The sequence below is a fragment of the Battus philenor genome, unplaced genomic scaffold, assembly GCF_028537555.1.
Source record: "Battus philenor isolate CCGP_79_NKW_IND1 unplaced genomic scaffold, ilBatPhil1.0.hap1 SCAF_78, whole genome shotgun sequence".
In the NCBI taxonomy this organism is placed as follows: domain Eukaryota; kingdom Metazoa; phylum Arthropoda; class Insecta; order Lepidoptera; family Papilionidae; genus Battus; species Battus philenor.
The window spans coordinates 1-7500 of NW_027181746.1; the positions used below are offsets into that span (position 1 = coordinate 1).

General features: G+C 53.0%; 2 non-coding genes across 2 annotated transcripts; both read right to left on the bottom strand.

Annotated features, from left to right (window-relative positions):
• Positions 1–2985: 2985 nt before the first annotated feature.
• LOC137931444 (5.8S ribosomal RNA) lies at positions 2986–3142 on the bottom strand. The gene has a single exon (XR_011109036.1). It is a non-coding gene; the product is annotated as a 5.8S ribosomal RNA (ribosomal RNA).
• An 807-nt stretch (positions 3143–3949) lies between these two features.
• LOC137931447 (small subunit ribosomal RNA) lies at positions 3950–5853 on the bottom strand. The gene has a single exon (XR_011109038.1). It is a non-coding gene; the product is annotated as a small subunit ribosomal RNA (ribosomal RNA).
• Positions 5854–7500: the final 1647 nt, after the last annotated feature.

Below are 7500 nucleotides of genomic sequence, written 5' to 3' on the forward strand. Positions count from 1 at the left end.
AGTATTTGCTACTACCACCAAGATCTGCACCGACGGAGGCTCCAGGCGGGCTCGCGCCCAGACCCTTCTGCGCTCTCCGCCGCGCTCGTCCTACTCGTTACGGCCTAATAAAGCGTGCGCGCGAAACGCGCTCGCCGTATATGCCCGTAACGGTAGTGTATAGGCAAAACGCTTCAGCGCCATCCATTTTCAGGGCTGGTTGCTTCGGCAGGTGAGTCGTTGCACACTCCTTAGCGGATTCCGACTTCCATGGCCACCGTCCTGCTGTCATGAGCGACCAACGCCTTTCATGGTGTCCCATGAGCGTTTTTTGGGCGCCTTAACACTACGTTTGGTTCATCCCACAGCGCCAGTTCTGCTTACCAAAATTGGCCCACTTGGCACCGTCATCAGATCTCCGGCTTCATCGTTCGAGTAAGCCGGAGCTCTCACCCATTTAAAGTTTGAGAATAGGTTGAGGTCGTTTCGGCCCCAATGCCTCTAATCATTCGCTTTACCGGATGAGACTGTTCTTCATCGACGCCAGCTATCCTGAGGGAAACTTCGGACGGAACCAGCTACTAGATGGTTCGATTAGTCTTTCGCCCCTATACCCAGTTCCGACGATCGATTTGCACGTCAGAATCGCTACGGTCCTCCATCAGGGTTTCCCCTGACTTCGACCTGACCAGGCATAGTTCACCATCTTTCGGGTCCCAGCATCTCTGCTCAGAGCGCGCCTGCATTCACGGATTGGAAACGAGACGCCTCGGGAGTGCGAGAGTGCAGATCGCAAAGGACGTACACTCCATCCTCCCTGAGCGCGCGGCTAGCGCGCGCCTTCACTTTCGTTGCGCCTTTCAGTTTATACAAATACTCAATGACTCGCACACATGCTAGACTCCTTGGTCCGTGTTTCAAGACGGGTCCTGCGAGTGCCCGAAACTGAATCATCGCAGACAGAGACGCGCACGGTCCGAGACAGCACGGCTGCGACGACAGACGCGCCGCAACGAGGTCCGCGCTCGGGCAGGACCTCGTGTACGACGTTATCTTGCGTCGGGCCGGACGCGCCTTTAGAGAGCGCGTGCGCGATTCTTATCATTATACCGTCCGGCGGCCGATCGGCTACCGCGAAACGGTCCAACGTCCTGACTCCGCTCGCGCGAAGTGAACGCTGGGCTGCCCGTCGGCGGCGCTTAGATCGACACCCGAACGGGTCGCGATGCATTACTGAGAGAGAAGTGCACGCCCTCCGCGGACGTCGACGCGCACCGGCCCGTGCGACGCGATACAGCGCCCGATTAAAGGCGGACCGGACGTCGCATCAGAGCGCGGGCGCGTACGCCGCGGAATGACGATGAATCTCTCCGTTCGTTCATTCGAGTTTCGCAGGTTTACCCCTGAACGGTTTCACGTACTCTTGAACTCTCTCTTCAAAGTTCTTTTCAACTTTCCCTCACGGTACTTGTTCGCTATCGGTCTCGCGGTTATATTTAGCCTTAGATGGAGTTTACCACCCACTTAGGGCTGCACTCTCAAGCAACCCGACTCTTAGGAGAGTCCCTCTCGCCGCCGCCCTCCGTCGCTACGGGCCTGGCACCCTCTGCGGGAAAACGGCCCCGTTCAAGACGAACTTGGACAGGAGTATCGACGACGAGAAAGCGGAACCTCCCGAACACCACATCTCCCGCGCTCGAGACGATCGCGGGATTCAGTGCTGGGCTCTTTCCTGTTCGCTCGCCGCTACTAGGGAAATCCTTGTTAGTTTCTTTTCCTCCGCTTACTAATATGCTTAAATTCGGCGGGTGATCCTCCCTGATCTGAGGCCAACGATAAAAATTCGAGGCAGACGCGATATCCGTACGCGACGTCCCTTATTATATTTTTGACGACGACGAACCGACGGACCGCGCGCGCAAGCAAGCAAGCGCGCACGGCGGCCGGTCGTCGTCGCGGGACGCCCTTCGGACGTCGAGTCCGCCTACCGTACACCACCCCCACCGTCGCGATCATCGCGCGTCGCAGAGCGAGTGCGCGTGCGCGAGGCGCGCGCGTCGCGAGTCCTTAGAGGTCTCTAGACGCGCGCACGCACAACGCAACGCTGCACACACAACACGCGTTGCGCGATGAACGACGACGATGACGATGATGATGATTATGATGATACGAGCGTAAACGAAAATCTCGACACGCATACGCGAGCGCGAGTACTTTTCGTTAGCGATCGATCGTCCGGCCCTTTCGGTATCGGTCCGTATCGATACGATAATATAACGTTCGCACTGGAACGACGACGCGTATCACCGACATAATACGGATGCGTAGCGACGACGAGCGGTGAACTCTCTCGCATCGGGCTAGGCGCGCGCGCACATGAACATCACGTAATGTTTACTTACATATGTTTGTGTGTGCGTTACGCTTGCCGCGCAAGAAAACATTCACCGCCTGCCGGTCGCATCCGTCGGAGACGCGTCGTCTGTGCTTCCGATATATTTTATTATATCGTATACACGAACCGATGAGCTCGGACGAAGACCGCACTACGAAGACTCGCGTCTTAGCGATGCGTGTAATCTTTTCACACTCGTTTCATATTCAATACAATTCGATATATTTAAACGGACCGTAAACGCGCTCCGCGCGTACGCGGACGTGAGGGGTGCAGCACCCCGCCGTCCGTCGTCCGTCGCGAAGAACGTTCAACGGAAACCGTCAATTGTTCGAAAGAGCGCGCGCCCGCTCGCCCGCGCGCGGTAGTGCGGCAGCGGCAGCGCGACGACAGCGACGGCGGATAGTGAGAGAGAGAGAGTGAGAGCCGCGGCGGCGCGGACGAGAGACTCTTATTAGAGATCGTCCCATCGCACCGTCCGCGAGCTCGTTCATCACCCCCCACCAACCCGCCGCCGCCGCGTCGCGCGTCACCGCCGCGCGCATCGACCGGCGCGAGCGCACGTAGCGCGCGTTCTACACCGAACAGTGTGGTTTTTATATTTTAACAGCCGGCCCTCAGACAGGAGTGGTCCTGGATATTTCTCCACGGACCGCAATGTGCGTTCGAAATGTCGATGTTCAAATGTGTCCTGCAGTTCACACTATGACGCGCAGTTAACTGCGTTCTTCATCGACCCGCGAGCCAAGTGATCCACCGTCCAGGGTAATGGTTTTTTCTTAATGTTGTTATTACTTACGGTAGCGGCCTACGGCTCTCGCCGTCGGCCACTTGATTGTCCGTTTTTATGTATTAACGTCGAAAGTTGGTCGAATTCATGTGCGCCGAGGCGTTCATAAAGAAACGGCACCGAAAAAGCTTAACGCCCCGACGCGAATCCTTTAGAATGATGAACGACGACGACCCGCGCACCCCCCAACGAGCTGGCGTGACGCACGACATTGTCATCTTTCTAACCGCTTAAATTTCGTTTTGTATAGCGCCAACCGACAATAAAGGGCCTGAGCTAGGCAGTGGGGATTTTCACCGCTTCGAACGCTCCGTTTGGTATGCCCCGGTCGGCGCTCGTCTCTCGGCGTTTTTCCGCCACCCGGCCGCTTCGACGGCGGCGGAGGCAGCGGCGGCGGTAGCACTTTCGACGAATGCCACCACCGCCACCGGCCACCGCCACGGCGCCGTCGCCGCTGCGCCGTTAGGCGTAATAGACGCTAGAGACAATTATTTCACATTTTATTTTTTATACATATATACAAACACGCACACACACACGCACGCACACGCGCGCGCGCTCGTCCGCATTAGATACGAACAGCAGCGCGCGCGTACGTACATATATATGTATATATGTCGTATATATATATCATTATGGATGTATTACATATATATATATGTGTAAACACGGTATGTACGAAGTCGTCGTCGTCGTCGTCGTCGTCGTCGCAACAGCAACAACAGCAACAGCGGCGCAACAACGTTCGTGAACATATCACGCGTCTCGCACACATACACACACGTTAATGATCCTTCCGCAGGTTCCCCTACGGAAACCTTGTTACGACTTTTACTTCCTCTAAATGATCAAGTTTGGTCAACTTCCCAGCAACGCCGACGGCCGTGAAGCCACCGCGTGTCGGTCCGAAGACCTCACTAAATCATTCAATCGGTAGTAGCGACGGGCGGTGTGTACAAAGGGCAGGGACGTAATCAACGCGAGCTTATGACTCGCGCTTACTAGGAATTCCTCGTTTATGGGGGATAATTGCAAACCCCAATCCCCAGCACGAAGGAGTTTCAACGGGTTGCCCGGGCCTCTAGGCCAGGGAGAACATGCTGATTCCTTCAGTGTAGCGCGCGTGCGGCCCAGGACATCTAAGGGCATCACAGACCTGTTATTGCTCAATCTCGTGCGGCTCGAAGCCGCCGGTCCCTCTAAGAAGAATTTTAATACGTCGCCAGTGAGTTGCGCCACCGGAGCGGCGCACACCTAAATGACGACGCCTATTTAGCAGGCTAGAGTCTCGTTCGTTACCGGAATTAACCAGACAAATCGCTCCACCAACTAAGAACGGCCATGCACCACCACCCACCGAATCAAGAAAGAGCTGTTAATCTGTCAATCCTTCCGGTGTCCGGGCCTGGTGAGATTTCCCGTGTTGAGTCAAATTAAGCCGCAGGCTCCACTCCTGGTGGTGCCCTTCCGTCAATTCCTTTAAGTTTCAGCTTTGCAACCATACTCCCCCCGGAGTCCAAAATCTTTGGTTTCCCGGAAGCTGCCCGCCGAGCCATCGTAGTAACGTCGGCGGATCGCTAGATGACATATTTACGGTTAGAACTAGGGCGGTATCTAATCGCCTTCGAACCTCTAACTTTCGTTCTTGATTGATGAAAACACCTTTGGCAAATGCTTTCGCTGATGTTCGTCTTGCGACGATCCAAGAATTTCACCTCTAACGTCGCAATACGAATGCCCCCAGTTATCCCTATTAATCATTACCTCGGAGTTCTGAAAACCAACAAAATAGAACCGAGATCATATTCTATTATTCCATGCACGAAATATTCAAGCAGCATTTTGAGCCCGCTTTGAGCACTCTAATTTGTTCAAAGTAAAATTGTCGGCCCATCTCGACACTCACCGAAGAGCACCGCGATAGGATTTTGATATTGAACCGCCGTTTTACCGACGGCTCACCGACGATATGCTCCGCAGACGTGTCAGTATCACCGCGGATGCGGTGCACCGACAGCGCGGCGCACAAATGCAACTACGAGCTTTTTAACCGCAACAATTTTAGTATACGCTATTGGAGCTGGAGTTACCGCGGCTGCTGGCACCAGACTTGCCCTCCAATTGTTCCTCGTTAAAATATTTAAAGTGTACTCATTCCGATTACGAGGCCTCGTAAGAGTCCCGTATCGTTATTTTTCGTCACTACCTCCCCGTGCCGGGAGTGGGTAATTTGCGCGCCTGCTGCCTTCCTTGGATGTGGTAGCCGTTTCTCAGGCTCCCTCTCCGGAATCGAACCCTGATTCCCCGTTACCCGTGACAACCATGGTAGTCGCAGAAACTACCATCGAAAGTTGATAAGGCAGACATTTGAAAGATGCGTCGCCGGTGCTGGACCATGCGATCGGCAAAAGTTATCCAGATTCATCAAAATTAACGACTTCGGACGCGAGGCCCTCCGTCGATTGGTTTTGATCTAATAAAAGCACTCATCCCATCACTGGTCAGAGTTCTGATTGCATGTATTAGCTCTAGAATTACCACAGTTATCCAAGTAACCGAGGTAAGATCTAAGGAACCAAAACTGATATATTGAGCCATTCGCGGTATCGCCTTAATACGGCTTGCACTGAGACATGCATGGCTTAATCTTTGAGACAAGCATATAACTACTGGCAGGATCAACCAGGGAGCTAGCTAGAGCTAACACACACCAACACCGCACATACGAGAGATATGAGGGTGATGATGATATGATAGACGTGTGACAAGCGACGCGTCGGACGTTCGAAACGCCGTGACGCGCCGGTGCCTAGGTAGCTTTTTGCGTGCGTGCGTGCGTGCGTATTTATTACAATACACACACAACACCACACCGCAACAACAAAATGAATTCGTTTTTCTATCTGTTCACGGAGGAAAATGTATATCTCAACACTCGCCTCGCGTTCGTCCAGATTTACTTTGGACGCGGCATCGCGTCCGATTCATCGGAACGTTCTTTGACGAGACACATACAAATCTTCACTTTTATAAAATATCGTTTCGCAAAACGAACAATGACCGATTTCCAGCCCGGTTTTAGAGAGATCCGAAATCCTTGATTTATATATCATGATCGACCGTCGCGCGACTAGCGCGCGACGAGCTCGTTGATGCGATGCGTTAAGGGCCGCCCCGAAGTCGACTCGGGAGCCCAACGCCGTTCGCGTTAATTAAACGAGACGTTCTCTTACGCCTTCCGCTCTTACATAACGGAGACGTCGTCCGACACAGTTTACGGTGTGTTGTTGTGGGGAGATGATCCCCTTTTTCTTCCCTCCTCCCCGCCGCCGCTGTGTCGTTCGTGCGTTTGTCGGTTATAGAAGTTTCAGTTTCGGGCGTTCTCGTTGGTGGCGCGCGTTGTTTGTGTATCGGTGTTATTAGTTTTGTTCGATTCGCGCGCGTTTTCTAAGAATAATTTTTAAATTTTTTTTTTTTTTATAAAAAAAAAAAAAAAAAACTAAATCTAAAAAAAACGCAATCTCCGCAAACAAACTAACACCACCACCCACACACACCCCACCAACCAAAAAAACACACTCCACACTCCACAACCACCAACAAACAAAACAAAACAGAAGAGCATCGGAGAGAACTCGATTCGGCCGACCGGCGCGTCTCGCGCCAGTCCCATGTATATGCGGGAACGACTGTATGCGTCTCCGCGTAGCGCGATAGAGCGTTCGCGTATCGATTGCATACCACCGATCTACATATCTATATCTGACCCTGATCTCGATGTCATCGTCGTCGTCATCATCATCATCATCATCATCATCATCATCATCATCGTTCGACCCGATCGCGGATTGCGCGTAGCCAGCCGCCGATGCGTTCGCGTATCGATTTCTGAAAACGACAGAGTCCGGTCCCGTTCGCGTATCGATGCATAAATTTCGTGCTGATGACGATCGCACTCTTTCATACGCGATGTCGACTGAGACAAAGAAAGGTGTCGTCGTCGTCGTCGTCGTCGTCGTCGTCGTCGTCGTCGTCGTCGTCGTCGTCGTCGTCGAGACGGTAGCGGTCCGTAATAAAGATCGTGCGGCCCGGCCTCGGGGTGCGGATAGTCACTCGGGCGTTCGCGTATCGATTTCGGAAAACGACAGAGTCCGGTCCCGTTCGTGTATCGATTTTCTAACGTGATATCGTCCTGATTCCGTGTGTTAAAATTACGATTAATGTCGATGCTAAAACTTTACTATCTTCAATATCGTCATCGTCATCATCGTCATCATCGTCATCATCGTCATCATCATCATCACGTTGGGCACAAGCAGTGGAACGTTTAAACGCA